The sequence below is a fragment of the Parasteatoda tepidariorum genome, chromosome 7 (genome assembly GCF_982258835.1).
Source record: "Parasteatoda tepidariorum strain Cologne lab strain chromosome 7, Ptep-v5.0, whole genome shotgun sequence".
NCBI classification, from domain to species: Eukaryota; Metazoa; Arthropoda; class Arachnida; order Araneae; family Theridiidae; genus Parasteatoda; species Parasteatoda tepidariorum.
In genome coordinates this window covers 3,150,771-3,167,848 of record NC_141761.1, presented here as the reverse complement: position 1 = coordinate 3,167,848, position 17,078 = coordinate 3,150,771, and the positions used below count along the sequence as shown (strand labels likewise).

At 25.8% G+C, this 17,078-nt stretch overlaps 1 protein-coding gene across 9 annotated transcripts in view; it reads right to left on the bottom strand.

The window, feature by feature from the left end:
• The window catches only part of LOC147806722 (serine/threonine-protein kinase mig-15-like), a 145,482-nt gene that overhangs the window by 92,241 nt on the left and 36,163 nt on the right, over positions 1–17,078 (bottom strand). Inside the window, exons 10-12 of one of the 9 annotated variants that reach the window (XM_087167107.1) lie at positions 14,231–14,293; positions 8,488–8,611; positions 6,319–6,394 (exon numbers count right to left, since the gene is read on the bottom strand). The exons of 5 other annotated variants lie outside the window; for them this stretch is intronic. The gene's annotated coding sequence lies outside the window, so the exon portion shown is untranslated. The remainder of the gene's footprint in view (positions 1–6,318; positions 6,395–8,487; positions 8,612–14,230; positions 14,294–17,078) is intronic. 3 more of the 9 variants (XM_087167108.1, XM_087167106.1, XM_087167109.1) reach the window with 3 other exon arrangements.

The window sequence follows — 17,078 nt, the reverse complement described above, 5'->3', positions numbered from 1 at the left end:
AAGACAGTGTATATTCAACTGTTAAACATACGAGTAAAACCTAAATTAAGATTATTAAATATAAAACGATGAAAAAAATTTATTTCTCCTTTTAAATATTAAAAGTTCAAAATAAAAATAAAGTTTTTACCCTAATTATTAGCGGACTATTTAATCATTTAGGGCTTCATAGCCAAAAAAAAAAAAAAAAATTGGGAACGGCTTTTCTGGAATTGTGCTATTTAATGTCCTGTTAACAGAAGACACAGAAGAAAGTATTATAATCTAATTTCTGTTTGTATTTATTCGTCATTTGCATGCACTTTACAGAGCTACATGCTACCTTCCTTTAATCAGGATAAATATAAATACTAAAAGGTCTTTCATGCTCTATCCATTCTTTAAATAAAAATTAAAATTGATCATGAAGGAAAAAAAAAACTATGATTACCACAAATATTAAAAATTTTAAGTCTTTTTCTTATGTTTCACTGCATTTTAAAAATATTTTTGCACTGAGTTTGACTTCCTAGCCTTTTCAACAGTTTCATGGCTACTAGTAACACATATAACACTTATTCTCAGTAGCAGCTGATTTAGAACGAAAAAAGAATATTTGTATGGAAATATTTAGCAATCCTGCTTAGGTATATTGAATAAAGTAAGTTGAACTATTTTTATTGCTGTCATTACCATCCTGACCCTTGATGAGTTGATTTTAACATTATTGAAAATTTTTGTTCTTGATTAGTTTATATTAGATAAGTCTTTGTACAAAATATATAATAGTTTTTAAAACAGTAACAATATTTTGTTTCCTGCAGAACAGCAATCAAGATGGATAAGAAATATTATAAATTTCACGGTAACTGCTACATAATATACTAAATATTTTACATATAGAGAATTTTAGGGATTTTTATTGTCATCAAAATACAAAAACTTTATTACCATAATGTCTATAAATGGTCTGCAATATTTTTTCTTTATGATTGGCATTAAATGAATTCGAAATTTTTTTATGTTAACTCATAATTTTAAATAGTAGTAGACAAGTAAATAATTATTGATAGTTAAAAGATTTAATTTAAAAAGGGAGTTCTGAAAAAAAGAAACAAATTTTTAGAGCACAGAAAAAGAAAAGCCTTAAACTGATTCTTGCGAGGTCCATTTCATTATGTATTAGTAATACTTTCTAAAATATTCAACCCAGCAATAAATTGAGTAAAATCTCTATTTTAATGGGCGATTTTTTGAAAACTCAATTATAGATCTAAAATGTACAAAAGTTATAGATCTAAATGTAGAGAAGCCAGAAGAAAATGGCAAAATCCAGTAGTCTGCTGGCAGATCCAGTAGAGTTGGCAGCTATGCTGCAGGGTAAAATAAAAAAAATGTCCATACATCTTAAACTATACTATTACCATTCATCTTAAAATTTGTAAACATATGAAAATGCATCTTAAGCGCATACATCTTAAAATTTGTATAAGAATTGTAATGACAGCTTGAGATTCCTAATGACAGAAATGAAAATAGAATAATACAATGTAATTTTTATTTATTTTACAATCTTAATTTAAATTTAGTACATTGAATTGTATACACAATTTTAGATGCTAAAATTTTGGCCATTTTTTCTGTAATAATTTTGAGTTTTAATATTTTATTTAATGTTAAATGGAAATTCATTAAAAATGTACTTAAGTATTTTTAATACCTTTGAATTTTGTATCATTTTATTTTTTAAAATCGCTACAACAATTTGTAACCATCAGGGATAAATAATTTTTTGTATTCATCTTAAATAGTCATTGACCACAGGGGTAATTGTGAGCCCAAGTCAAAATTCCGGAAAATTTCTCGAGTAAAAAAAAAAAAAAGTTTAAATTGAAACATTAGAAAAAAATTTAAACAAGGTGTTTTTGTACTTAGTTTACTTAAGTTATACTTAATTTAGTTTACATAAAATATATTTAAAATTTTACACATACCTATGATGACTAATAGAAGTAATTGAAATTTACAAATATGTCTTTCTTTCTTGAGTTTATGATTATAATAACTATTTACTGATAAAAAATGAATATTAATCTTGAATATAAGCTTATAAAGTAGCTCTCCTTACAAACAAATAAAGTAAACTGCGTTTTTAAGTTCCACCTTTGAAAATTTGATTTCCGAAATTTTTTATGATCAATGATTTTTTGAAACATCTGAACCTTCGATCTCCGGAAATTTTCGAATCAGGGTTAGAGAAATATCCGGGAATCCGGATTTTTTCCGGAGCACAATCAGCCCTGATTAAGTTTTAGGGTATTTTTAAAAGACTCTGTCGTCAAATGAAATAAAGCTCTTTTTTTCTGAATAACAAGCTATTTTTATAGCTGCTGTGAGTTTGCAACAACTGTTAGGACATCCTAGTTCCCACTGAATTTCATAAAAAATTCCCTGACATTTCCAGGTATATTAGGTAAATTTCAATGGAAATTCATGTCATATTTTATTTATACCATGCGAATTTTTATCAGAAAACTTTGTATATTTCAGAATTTTTGTATTTTATTTTATCTTTGTATTTTATCAGAAAATTTTGTATATGTATTGTTGTACTTTTATCAGAATTTTTATCAGAAAACAATGTATTTGTATTTTTTATTTTTGCTACGTCAAAAATTAGATTTTGTGAGCAAAAACATTGAATGAGAATGGAAACATAGAAAAGTTTTACTTAAAAGTAGAATTTTATAAAATAACTGTAATAGGCCCATGGGAGCCCCAGTCATGCTTGACCTATCTTTAGCCAATATTATTATCCATGCTAGTTCTGAAAACGATGTAAAACATCAATAAGAAGTAGAGACACATTTTTGTGAAAACGGTTTAATATTTTAATATTTGAACAATGCTACATTATCTGGGCTAAGAATAAGTCTTTGATTTAAATAATTTTCATTCATAAAAATCTCACTAAGTTTTAAAAAAGCTGAATAACTTTTAAAATATTCAAATTTTTCTCTCATTCTAAGTCAGGATAACTCACTAGAGCAAGATAGTGTTATGAGGCCACAATGGGCATCACATATTTCATAACTTTTAAAATTTCTTTAATTTCTTAAACTTGTTTTTTTATTCATTCTTAATCAAATAATAATTAAATTAAATCAATTAGTTAATTTCTATAATGGCGAAAATAAAATATTTTATTCTTTTCTCATTGATCAATGTAACTACTAACTGTTTATTTCAATACTAATGTAGATTCACCGTTGCGCCTAATCAATTTTTTTTAAAATTATTTATAACTCTTCATTCCTAAATTTCTTACTGCAAATATGTTTAAATTACACAGTTCTTCTAATTCTCACAGTCTTGTTGGCGATTTGGGATTGCCAAGGTATTTTTCATGCCTAATATTGATCATGGGGGGTTGGCTTTATTTTCGGCTATGTTATTTTTTGATAAACCACCAACTTTGGATCTCTTCTCATGATTCTAACTGTCTGTGGGGAACAATTCAATTACTTTTTAATTTGGTTTTTGATTAGGTAGGTCATGGGAGATTTATCCCCTACAGACTACCCTTATTAATATTATATTATGCAAAATTTATTTAGCTTAAAGTCTTATTGATAGAATATAAATTTTGTATCTTGAGCTCTACAAATAACTACTAAATACAAGTTTTATTATAATTTATGATCCAGTTTACATCTTCATCTTTCATTATCCTGTTTTTCATCACTATCTTCAATTAATCAATTATACCATACAACTTCCAACCACACCTGAATTTTGTCTTCACAAGTGCATATAATTATAAATTCTCTTAGATTGTAAGGCGGTGGTCAACTTTTTAATCTTCTTTGTGAAAGAGCTTTAAAAAACACTGTTAATGTAACAAAACCAAATTCCTTGCCTTGAACTAACAAAAAAACGAAGTATGCCAAGAGGCATTTTAACTGTTACGTATGTTTTTATTTTACAAAGCATTACTTGATCAAATTTAAAATGAAAGAAAATTGCTTCAGTGCCAAATTACCAAAGAGAGTTACTTTATCATGTACTTCTATGCAAATAAAGTATATATATTTTTGTAAGATCATAAAAAATTTACATCGACCCATGAAAAAAGAGAGTATAAAACGCAAAGTAAGGGGGGGGAAAGACATACCTAGCAGATAGGGTAAAAACTTCACACAGGAAATTAATTTCTAATGGTTTGTTCTGTGCATCATAGTCAACATTTCATCAAGCAAATACCTTCAGGGTTTTTAAGCAAAATATATCAGTAAAGGATGCATGTGTAAAAAAACATGTACATTTCAATGTTAAACTTAAAATACATTCCGGCATTTTTTTTTGTCCTTTATTCCTTAGTATATTTAAGATGTCAGATTTATAACATGAATCCATCATTACCATTTTTTCGCAATAATTATCATCCATGATACTAAATTGTTTGTTTTCAAACTATTTATGCCCAAAGTTACTTATTTTAAGTTTTTTAAATGCCTAATTTTAACAGTATGTTATGACCTAAACATTATTTGCGAATTAAGACACTGAAATACTAAATAAAAATAAAATAATAATTCTAAATCTGAAAAATTGAAATAAATTCAGACTTTGTTCAAATTTATAGGAAAAAAATTTACAACATTTTACTTTTTTCTGATTTTCTAGAGGCAGGTCATTATTAACTTTAAAACAACTCACAAAAACTATATTTTTCAAAATTATACATGATTTATGACAAAGAATGATGAGGACAGTTTTTGACAAATTTATAAAATTTGACCTTCTTAGCTTTAAAATAAATGTAATCTTTTATGAACTTTTGTAATTTCCCAAAGTTTGCCTCTATAAAAAATGAAAAACTGTACCTGTAGCAAAAATGTAAAGCATTTAGGAATGAAAAATCACACATTACAATATGTATGCTAGCTGAATAACTATTTTCATACAAGGTGAATAAAAAGAAAATATTCAATGAATCAGTACTGGATAAATTCGATATTTTTTGAAGTAACAAACTTTTTATATTCTTTATTGTTTTATGACACATTTTCAGTTAATTTTTACATTAAAGATTTTAATTAAGTTGCCTTATGTATGGGGGACAAAATAAAAATGAACGACCTTGAATATTTTTTGATTTAATGTGATCGGATCTTCACCTTCTAGGACTCAATCTTAATGGCTCGAGGGGGTGACCTCAAATATGCTGATTAATTAATGTAGACAATATTTTAAGTCTAATTAATACATTACATATTAACAATATTTAATACATTAATACATATTAACAATATTTAATACATTAATACATATTAACAATATTTAGTACATTAATACATATTAACAATATTTAATACATATTTAATCATATACATACATATACAATATTATATACATTAACATACTTTCTCTGAATAACTAACATGAATATATCACTGAATAACTACATTTTGACTATCATGAGTTATTTCCTGTACAAAAATCTTAAATACTTGAAACATTTTTGCTTAATATAAATTAGTGAAATCAGAGCAGCTTATGACATAGATGGTATATACCAGATGGAGACAAATATAAAAAAAAATTATAAAACGATTTTTGACTTAAGTAATAATAGCAATATTGTTGAAAAACTTATTCGTTTAGAATTGAGGGTGCTGAATCTAGCTCATTTAAAAAAAAATCACAAAGCTTAAAACTTTATAAAGACAAATTTTGGTCTTAATTTATATTTAATTGAAAGAGGTTATATTGCTCTGCATCATCTTAAAAGTAATATTCACTCATTCATGATTAGCATTTTTGCACTTTTGTTAAAATTCCAAGAAACAGATCTTCTTAAATTGGTAAGAATTATTTTTTATTTTAAATGAAATAATTATGTATTACTACATTAATATTTATTGCACTGTTCATTGGTTTCATGTTGAGTGAAACAAGAAATTTCAAATTTCTTAAATAAGTCTCATAATGTTCATTTTGAATACAAAGTAAGAAAGTCAATAAATTTACTTGCATTTTGATCACTCAAAAAACAAATTTTGATGTCTAAAAATATTTTGTATAATCAAGTAATCAAATGAAATAAATAACGAACAAAAATGCTTTCTTAAGAGTTTAAAAAATAAAAATAATTAATCAATGAGGTGAATTTTACATTTATTTGAATCTATTTTGAAAAAAATAGATCTTTAAAGTTCCTTCCTAATTCTGAGAAAATATAAACTATTAGTTAAGTTTTTCTGTTATACAAATTAACAACATTATAAGTTAAGGCTTTTCTGCATTAGTAACTTTTAGCAAAAAACGTTGACTTACAAGAGGAACTGGTAGAAGACAGAAGAGAAGATGAAGGGCTGGATTCAAATGCTGGAAGCGAATCAGTGCCGCTCACCTGCCGAGAAACATAAGATAATGAATGACATATACAGAAAAATACAAATTTAAACAAAAATATAAATATAATCTTACATTTCTCGAGAATCCCACTATCTTATGTTTTTTTAGTTTTATTACCAGCCAGTCAAACATTTATAATAGCGTCTGGCAAGACTAATTTTGATAAAAATTTAATTACAAAATTTTAACCATTTGCCGGCCTTTTATCAGAAACCAAAGCTTTATCTAATGCTCCCCACAGCACTCAAACCAAGAAAGAACTGTTTACAGGCCTTGGAGATAAAATTTAACATAAATTTGTATTTAAATGTATAGTGTTTTTTCTACCTTAAAAAAAGAAACTTAACTAATATCAAGAAACAATAAAATTGGAATAATTGTAAAATAAAAAATAAATAAAATGCAAGTTGTAAAATAAAAAATAAATAAAATGCTACCATTAATGTTCATTGAATTTATCTGACAAAGCAATTAAAAAAAATAATTAAATATTAATGTACTAGCGAGAGAGCAATAAATTTTTTTTTAAACTATTAAACCTATAGGCTAACAAATATCACTGCCGATGTCATCTTTAAAATATTTGAAAAATTGAATTATCAAAAGTTAAATTTAAAACAATGGGTAATGCTTAACCAATCAGAAAATTCCATTTTTCTTCTTTTTTGCTCATTCTGCTTGAACAGTTTATGTGAACTTTTAATTTTAATAATGTAATTGCATATGTTGTTTCTATTTTGTCAGATTTCAAACAATATTGGAATAAGAATGCTATTGTTTAACAATAAGAACATAGTCAGTAACTATAAGAGAACAAAATTTCAAAATGAAAGAACTAATTTATTACTGTTAATTTGTTTTGCGTCAAACAGATAATTTTGCTTTAAAAAAAAAACTATAAAAACTAAAAAAAAAAACAATATTTTTTCAAAGCTTAAATGTACATTTGTTTTCATAATTTTTATTGGAAGTTAGATCAATATATTTTGTTTCCCCTTTTGTATTCTAATTATTTTTATTTAAAAAAATTATTTTATCATATATTTCTTTATTTGTAATAAAAAGATATTTGGTTCCTTGAAAAAAAGAAAAACAGTCTCCACATAATGCAAAAGTTAGCGATTTCAGTTTTAGTTATTTGTCGATATTTTTTAACTATATAGTAAACTTCTGATTATTTGAGGATCCAGTGGCACACGAAGTGTGAAATTGCAAATTCGTGCATAATCCACAAAGCACTTAATGACACACATCATCAATTTTTTTTAAAACATAAATGATACATTTTTACAGGTTCACTGGTTGTAGGCAGAAAATATATGAAAATTTTTAGAAAATGAAATTAAGTGTCACTTACATATTTTCCATGCGATGCAATCTATTTTCTTTAAAATAGTAAATAACTTTCCAATAAAATATCACTTAAAATATTCTCTATGCTATTTTAATTAATTATTTATTCATAAGAAAAAAGTTTATGATCTTTGTGTGTTTTTAAAGCAGTCAAGTGAGGAAACAGTAATTATATTATCTCATGTAAAGGCAATTTAAAACTGTAACTAAATTTTTGTCTTAAAAGCTTCTTCATTGCTAGTCATTGATTTGTAAACTTCACTCTGTTATCAACATTAAGTTCATTATGAGATGAATTCTTAATTGACTGAGATTGACTTTTTCATATAAGGTACACGGATATAATGATATGTAAAGAGAGAACCCAAATTAATTTGCAAATAAGAAAACATTTGCGAAAGTAAATTAGCACAAAATTGTGTTCTTGAATGAAGAATTCTATATAGTCATTTGTAAAAATTGTTTTGTACATGCATGATATTAAATGGAGCATATACTGGGCAGAAGAAAGCAACTAGTGTCACACTACATGGAATTTACTATATGAAGTTTTTGTATGAAATTTTGTAAGTACAATTTTACAAAAGCAATTGAATAAATTAAAAAAAATACTACTGAAGTGTATTTAATAAGGAGGTTACTCAACATAATCTGCACATCATCTTTGCAACAATTGATTTCTTAAGTGTATATGTGATACAGAAATTTACAAATTTTATATTATTTAGAACTTACTGCACAAGCATTCAAAGCATTCTCTCCCAAGTTGTTGCATGATTACTCAAGTTGATAAAGTTTTTCCAGCAAAAATTTTATTATAGTTGAATTATTGCAAGAAGCAGCACAGTGAAGATGAGTCCTACAAATAATTAATATCACAATAAAAAGATTGATAAGTATAAGAGAGATTTTTAAAAAAAATCAAAATTAATTTAAATAATGCACAAGCTTAAAAGCTACAATGGAGCATACATAATTAGGTTGATTTGAATATTTCACACTATTTCTAATGTGTGTTTTTTGTAATGTTTTCGTCATTAAAGATGTTTTAATGTAAATGAATACAATTGTGTACTCCCAATAAAACTTGTATACAATTTGTAATACGTATTTTTAATTTTCTTCATGTTCCGTATTTTACTTAGTTATATCATTTACTAGCATTTTTCACTGCAAGTTTACAAGGTTAATGAAAAATTTTACAGGAAAATAAACATGATATTAAATAACTAAATATTCAAACAAATGTAACACAATTAAAAAATGTCATTGAGCTTTTTGTTTGCAATGTTCACACCCCTCTCCTCAAAGTATTAAGAGAAATAATAAAATTAAAATTTAAAAAAACAAACAATTTTAAATGTTTCTTTGAATAATAGACTACAGATTTACATTTCTTTCGATATGAGTTTAAAAATTTACGGGTTATTTAAAATGTAATTAAAATTTACTGTAAACATGGAAAATAAGAAACTTTAACGCTGTATAGAAATTTTTTTTCTTTCAAATATTGGAGTGTTGTCAATAAAAAAAAAAGAAAACACTTAGTGAATAGAAAAATGAATAGCAAATCCTAAAACATTATCAGAAATCAATCCTTTTAAGTTTTTATATTAACAATCTTGTGAAAATTACTTATATCAAAAACTATGGTTCCATAATCATCTAAATACTATATAATTTTTTAAACCATATTAAGAACAATATATTAACTGTCAAACTAAGAAATATCAAATGAATAACCGCTTCAAAAACTAAAGGATAAATAAAAGTCTTCAAAACACACATCAGTAACTCTTGTTTAATTACTTTGGAAACAAATTCGAAAAAATATTTCATTTGATTGAAATATTTATTATGAACAAATTATTGCAAAATAATGAAAGTGTAAAAGATTTAAATAAATAAGTTTACATACAATATAAAATAAAAACTTTCAGCAAGATCTAAAGAATAAATGAATTTTCAAAATAAAATTAAAAACTTTTATCAACACAAACTGCAAGAATTTAAAAAAAAAATCCAAATGATAAAAGAAAAAAAAAAGTAACGTAAACAGCAGTATTGAATTATTAATTCAATGTATTAATACACAAAAAAAAACATACTTATAAAATGAAACAGCCAAAATCTAAAAATATTCAATTAATTAGACCAAAAAAATAATAATAATAACATCTTATAACAAAAACACTTCTCGAATTTGCAAAAAGCTATGTGATGGTTCAAGAATATCTTTTTAAGAAAAACAGTGCTTTTTTTTATTGATAATTCATTTTTGAGAAAATTAAATGATAATTACACAGTGGTAAAGTTATCTGAGATCACAGATTTAATTTTATAAGTATCTTTTTTTCTTAAGGGGGTGTATTAATAAATTTAAGTGATTCTAAATTTAATTTTCTGTTAAAATTATAGAAAAAAGCTTTTAAGCTGCTTATTGAAAAAATTTTATTTTACTTTTTATTTTTAAAATATGTATATGGAGAGATTGTCTTTTAGAATGCCTTTCATAAACTACACTTTTCTCTTATTTTGACAATGAATGAGTAATATACACATAAAATAGTATAAGAGAGTAATTTAAAAGTAACGAAAATAAAACAAAAAATATTATTTTTCTTAAAGAAAAAAACAATGTGAAAAGGGTTAACAATAAATGAAATCTTTTTACAAATCATTTATTCATAATTCTTCCCCTTAAAACTGAAGGGAAACTAATGCCAATTTATTTTTCTTTTTTTGATTTATTTCAACAAAAAGCAATCAAGACAGAGAGTGCACCGGAATAGGTCTCAGTATCCCAGTCCATTGCTGTATGAACTTTTTAAATTCTTAATCTATCAGATATTATTTTAAAGTTATATAAGTTAGGAATAAAATATATTTTCAAATAAAATTCAGTTTAAATTATGTATATTTGTGTGCTTTTGCTATCAATCTCACTTGCTATATCCTAATTAGACTTAAAATCAGGTCTTATTAAATAATTAATCATTCAATTTATTAAAAACATCTTTTTCCAAATCAATTTTATGTATTTAAATAACAAAATTTTTTTTTTTCATTCCTGGAAGTATAAATAAGTTTTAGTTCTCTAAAGCATTAGGCATAGTAGAAGTTATATACTTTATTTATTTATTATATTTCATGTAATAAATAATATATGCATAGCTGTCAACATGGATATGAAAAAATCCAGTAGATTTTACGAAATAATATAAATTTCATGGTAATTGTTGCATAATGTACTAAATATTTTACCCATAGGGAATTTTAGCAATTTTTATTATCCCCAAAATAAAAAAACTGCTATATTTTCCAGTTATGATTGACATTAAACATACTTTAAATGTTATAGATTATGTTTACTCATAATTTCAAATATTATTGGCATTTAATTCCTCAAAGATAGTTAAAAGATGTTTTTAATTAATTTAAAAAGAGTGTTCTAAATAAAAATAAATGGAACCTTTTAAAACAAAAACAGTTTTGAATTGATTTCTATAAGTGAGGTTCACTTTATTATGTATTAGTAATACTTTTTTAAATATTCAAGTAATAACCTGTGCAAAAATATATTTCAATTGGGATTTTTTTTTAGGAAACTTGCTCAATTTTAGCAAATCAAGAGAATTTTAATTAAACCAGGAGAAACTGCCAGTAGAGTTAGCAGCTATGTATATGTAAATCTTTGTTTAGAGTTAAGCAATTAATAAAACATCCTTTAAATGTAGAAAAAAATAGCAGTTCCAAAGTAGTTTTTTTTTATAGGGAAGAAGTGCAACAACATATCAAGCACGTTAAAATATTGAAACATGCAAGCTAGCATTAGCATATATTTTTTACTCTATTGAAAATCTATTTAATATTAAGCTCTATACTTTTCAATCAATTACTAATGATTATATAAAAACTCAAAAATTTACAGCCAATTTTAAATTAACACATTAAGCACTATTATTCAGATATCATCACATCACAACTAAATATAGATCCGAGAAGGATTGAATAATATTCATAAGCAGCGAAAGTTTTATATGATAAATTTTCCAAAATTACTTAAATCTGAAAAAATTTTACAATTCAAAAATATATTTCTGGCAAAAGATTTCTACATTAGAAACCAAAAATATTGAACCAAAATGTAAACTTCAGGATGATTAAACCATAGCCACTCTCAAATAAAAACAAACATTCAATGATTTCAATAATTAATATGTTCAGTTGAATGAGTTTTTCTTCAAAATTAATAATGAATAAACTAATAACAATGTAATTAAAACTTAATTGTACCTTAAATATATATAATTTATTAATACCCAAAAGAACATGATTGTTAAGTTTTCAATAAAATTTATAAATACTCGGGTATTTATGAAACTGAGGTATTAACCCGGGTAATTAGCAAGTTTTAAAATCTAAATATATGAGATAGTAAAATAGAAGATAAAATAAATGAATGAGAAATAAGGATTGAAAAATACAGTACGCAGATCCGGCTTGAAATTACTTAATTATTTAAGGTAGTTGATAAATATTCATTTTATACATACTAACTATTTATGTTTTTAAAAAAATATAAAATCTAAGTTACATAAGAAAATATAACTTATAAGCAACTAATCTTGAAACACAAATTTTACAGTATCTTATCAGATGTATCATATTTTACAGATATGGCTTGAAATTCTATTAAATTATTTAAGCTAGTTGATAAATATGCATTTCACAGTGCTGACACCTTACTTACAACAATTCTGATAGTACATTTTTTATTCCTGTTATAAGAAATAGAGAAGAAGAATTTAATACAAAGTAAAATTAATGATAGGATAATTTTAAACAAGGGATAAATGTGCAACTAATACTATTTAAAAAGTGTTTACATAAGAGGATCTTAAAAATATAAAATGTAATGTATGGTAGTTACAGGTAAGTAGTAAATGAAACATTTATGTGACCTCATTCTTTATTAATTGATAAATTTAGAGTTTGATTTCAGTAGTTATCCTAAATTTTGAAACATACAAGAGAGGGAATATTGGAAGTTGTTTTTCAATTATTCTTTGCAATGTAAATGCTTTTAACAGCCTACTGTAAATTCTGGTGAGTAGTTTTTTCCTTCTAAGCATTCTCCTCAAGTAGGAAAAAAAAGTGTAGTAACAGGAAAAATAACTTTAGAAAATCAGAAAGAATCTGGCACAAATATTTAAAAAAAATAATAACTTCACATACAAATATCTAAAAACTATTATATTGAAAAATAACTTTAGAAAATCAGAAAGAATCTGGTACAAATATTTCAATTTAAAAATAATAATAAATAAATAAATAACTTCACATACAAATATCTAAAAACTATGTTATTTTATAACCAATAAAAATAAATGTAACATTGTTCCTATGTCCATTCATAAGAGCATAGTCACGGAATGTAATTAATTTTATTGAAATAAAAAAGTTGTACAAACTTTCAGTGTTATGCTAATGTCATATAGTTGCTTATTTGCCTTTAGTTAATATTTATGTTCTCTCATAATAGAAAAAAATAATTAGTAGTAAGTAATTTCAAAAACTGAGAGAATAATATTAACATGTTAATGTCTAGGATGCATTTATACTTACATTGATCAAATGCTACAATGTAAAGTAGAAAGCTAAAAGATGATTTCCTTTTAAATTTGTTTGAAACATTTCTGAAATTTATCAATTTATAACAGGGTTAAACTTTTATAAATAACATACCTTGCATCCTACCTTTTATAAATAACATACCTTGCATCCAAAACACTATTTTTGCACATTCATGATGTTCTCTAGCTTGGATCTTGCTTACTCAGCTTACCCTTACAAAAGTTATGTTACATATAAAGAAATTTTTTTTTCTTTAACATGAAAATAAGGTAGGGGTGCCCAACCTTTTTAAGTGAAGGGCCACTTGCACGGCAGGTAGATAATAAAGGGTCGCAAGCATATTTAGTCATGTCAGTTGCAAATATAATGATTTTAATCTAAGCATTATGAAGCACTAAATAGTTTTATCAGTAAACTTAATAACATATTTGCAGAAAATTAAATACTTTTAACGATTTTAATTTATTTAAAACTAAAAAAAAAAAAAAAAACTAATACTTTTTAAAAAAAAAAAACTTTTTCCATTTTTCACAATAATTAATTTATCAAATATATATGCATACATAAATATTGGAGGGGGAGATACAAATTCTAACCAAAAAGAAGCTTAAAGAATGAAAGATCAAAAAATATATGCATTTTATAGAGTAATATAAATTTGAATTAAATATTTTAATTAAAGAAAATTCATAATGTTTAAGCAAAAACCAAATTAAAAGAAACTTTTTATTGCATTCAGAAGCTACTGCAGGCCGCACATCAACAGTCAGCGGATCGCAAGTGACCCACCCCAATAATTAGACTAAAGAAAAAAAATTCTACAAATACACATTTTACATACCACAAAAAGAATTCTGTTGTAGAGTCTTAGACCAATATGGAGCAAGCACTGAATAAGCAGAACCTGCAAAGTAATTTAATTTTAATAAAAGGCCAAAACATTTGATTAAAACATGAAAATATGATTAATTTATTTTTATTTTTAATTAAAACAATTAATACCATAGAATTTAAATTAATCTGAACTTGAACTGGAGACAACATATACATAGAAGCAACAGAGTTTCCAATTATACAAGGCAAAAAGGTAAAAATCTTTAACATTCTAAGTTATTGTCAACAATTTAAGATTAACAGAAAGATATATTTAATTGAAAAAGTTACAACCAGGGCTCAAAACTAATGATGGCCCGAGACCATCATCATAAATCCAACCATCATAAAATAAATAATCCATAGCCTCCCTGACCAGCAATCATTGTTAACGAATGGTAAGCTGTTTTAGTTATATGATTTGAAATAATAAAAAATAGCATATAGTGCAAAATAGAATATTTCTTCATTGTTAGGAATGAAGTTCCATTTGACAATTCCATATTCTATTATTGTCCATATTCTACATTATATCATTACAGTGTTTCCACTACAAAGCGAGAACCTCACATATTTTTTTCTTTTCTCGCATTAAAAAATTATTACCATGAGAAATTCACGCATTCTATACTTCAATTTCAAAATTCGCGAATTTCTCGCATTTTGGAAAAAGGTCAGAATTACGCCATTTAGAATAAAATCCGTTTAACTTTTCTTCCTGGATCTTTCATTATTTTCAACATCTGCCCCGTTATCTAGCTTCCCTATTTACCAGTATTGTTCAGAACCTTTTCAAACAACAGAACACAACCACAGAACTCCTTTCAGAACACATTTCTCTGCAACCACGTGTTTACCGTAGGTTAGGTTTCCTCACGTAATATTCAAATATTCAATGCTTTATCAAAAATATTCAATACTTTAAAAAATAGAAGACGTTAAAAATGTATTATAATTAAAAAAATGATTTTTTTTTCAAGAGTTTTTGTGTTTTTTTAGTTTTTAGAAATCTCACCCTGTTTTTGAGAAAGGGTGAGAAATTCTCACCCATTTTTTTTCTATGATGAAAACACTATATTATCCTATCTATGATGAGAACACTATTTAACATTCACACTATTAATTTAAAATAAAAATTCAAATAGAGACAAGCAAGTAGACCATTGAAACTGCGTATGAATTAGGTAGTAATATATTTTACAGGGATGAGAGTAGTCAGAAAGTAAAAAAGAGGAAATCCAAGAATGAATGAATATATATATATACATACACACACAAAAATTTGACAAAAAGAGTGAGATCTTTAAACTTGTAAACCATGTGATTATAAATCCTGATGATTAATTTTAATTTGTATGAATATATAAATATTAATCACATGCCTTAATTTTAAATAGAGAGGATGTGAATCCGGATATGAGGCTTTTAAATCACGTGAATATGAAACTCTATATAGAATTTTAAAATATGCAGAAATACAATCATGATGCGTAATTTTTAGAGCACATAAACATGAATCACGATGCATAATTTTCAAACTGCACAAATACAAATCACAATGTCTAATTTTTAAAGCACGTTTAAGCACGAAAATCGATGTTTGATTTTACAACCGCAAAAACGTATCACGACAGAATTTTAAGCTCGCATGAATACAAATCGCTACATAGAGTTTTAAAACCGCGTAAATACAAATCGCTATATTAGATTTTTAAATCTCGTAAATAAGAATCGCAATGTACGATATTTAAATCGCCTGAATAAGACTCGCAACGTTCAACTTTTAAATCAGGCAAATACGAAAATCGATGTTTGATAATAAAATAGCGACTTTAAAAATGCATAAATGCAAAACGCGATATTGGATTTTTAAATCTCGTAACTAAGAATCATAATGTGCGATGTTTGAATAGCGTAAATAAGAATCGCATAGCGCAACTTTTAAATCAGGTAAATACGAAATCGATGATTGATATTAAAATTGGAGAGACTGGACTTAGCGGGAAAAATGGAAAAATCTAAAAAAAAGCGGAAATCCGCAAATTCGCGGTAGAATCTCATCCCTGATTTTAGTTACTTGTTCATTGTACCAGTGATTATATTTCCTTAATTTCTAACCATGATTGCAATAAAGTATCAATCAGAACAAGTTGGAACTGGAGACAACTCTAGAACAATGGATAAAGTGAATAAAAGTAAAAATGATTATGGTTCTAAAAGAAAGTAAAACTTCAGGGTTAAAAAAAAGAAAAAGAATTAACGAAACTAAAATCATGCATCTTTTTTAAAAGAAAACTAATTATTATTTGCCTTTTAGTTAATATTATTTTTCTAGCAACATCATCTTAATTCTTTAGTAATAAAACATACCAAAGATGCAAAATAGAAGTGTGTATTCATATTTCACAAAAAATATCTCAAAATTTTTTAAGCAAGCTGTGACGGCTCAGGGGATAGAGCGTTCGCCTTCCAATGAGGTACACCAGGATCGAATCCTGGCAATGGCTGGTCGATTCAAATTCCGCATTCGGCTTGCACCGACCACAATGCTGATGCGAAATATACTGAGTGGCAGATGAATCATGGGATATAGTCCCCTTGCCGTCAGGCTAAACGTGGGAGGTTTTACCCTCCATGTAACGCAAATATGGGTTAGCTCCATCAAAGAGTCCTCCAGAAAAGCAAATCTTTCCCAATATTTGATCCAGTAGTTCCCCTGTCTTCTGGGTTGGGTTCAAAATTACAAGGCTACGGAGTTGAACATTAGTAGTCCTAAACCCAAAATTGAGTAGGCTTTTCAACAAGGGTTAAAAAAA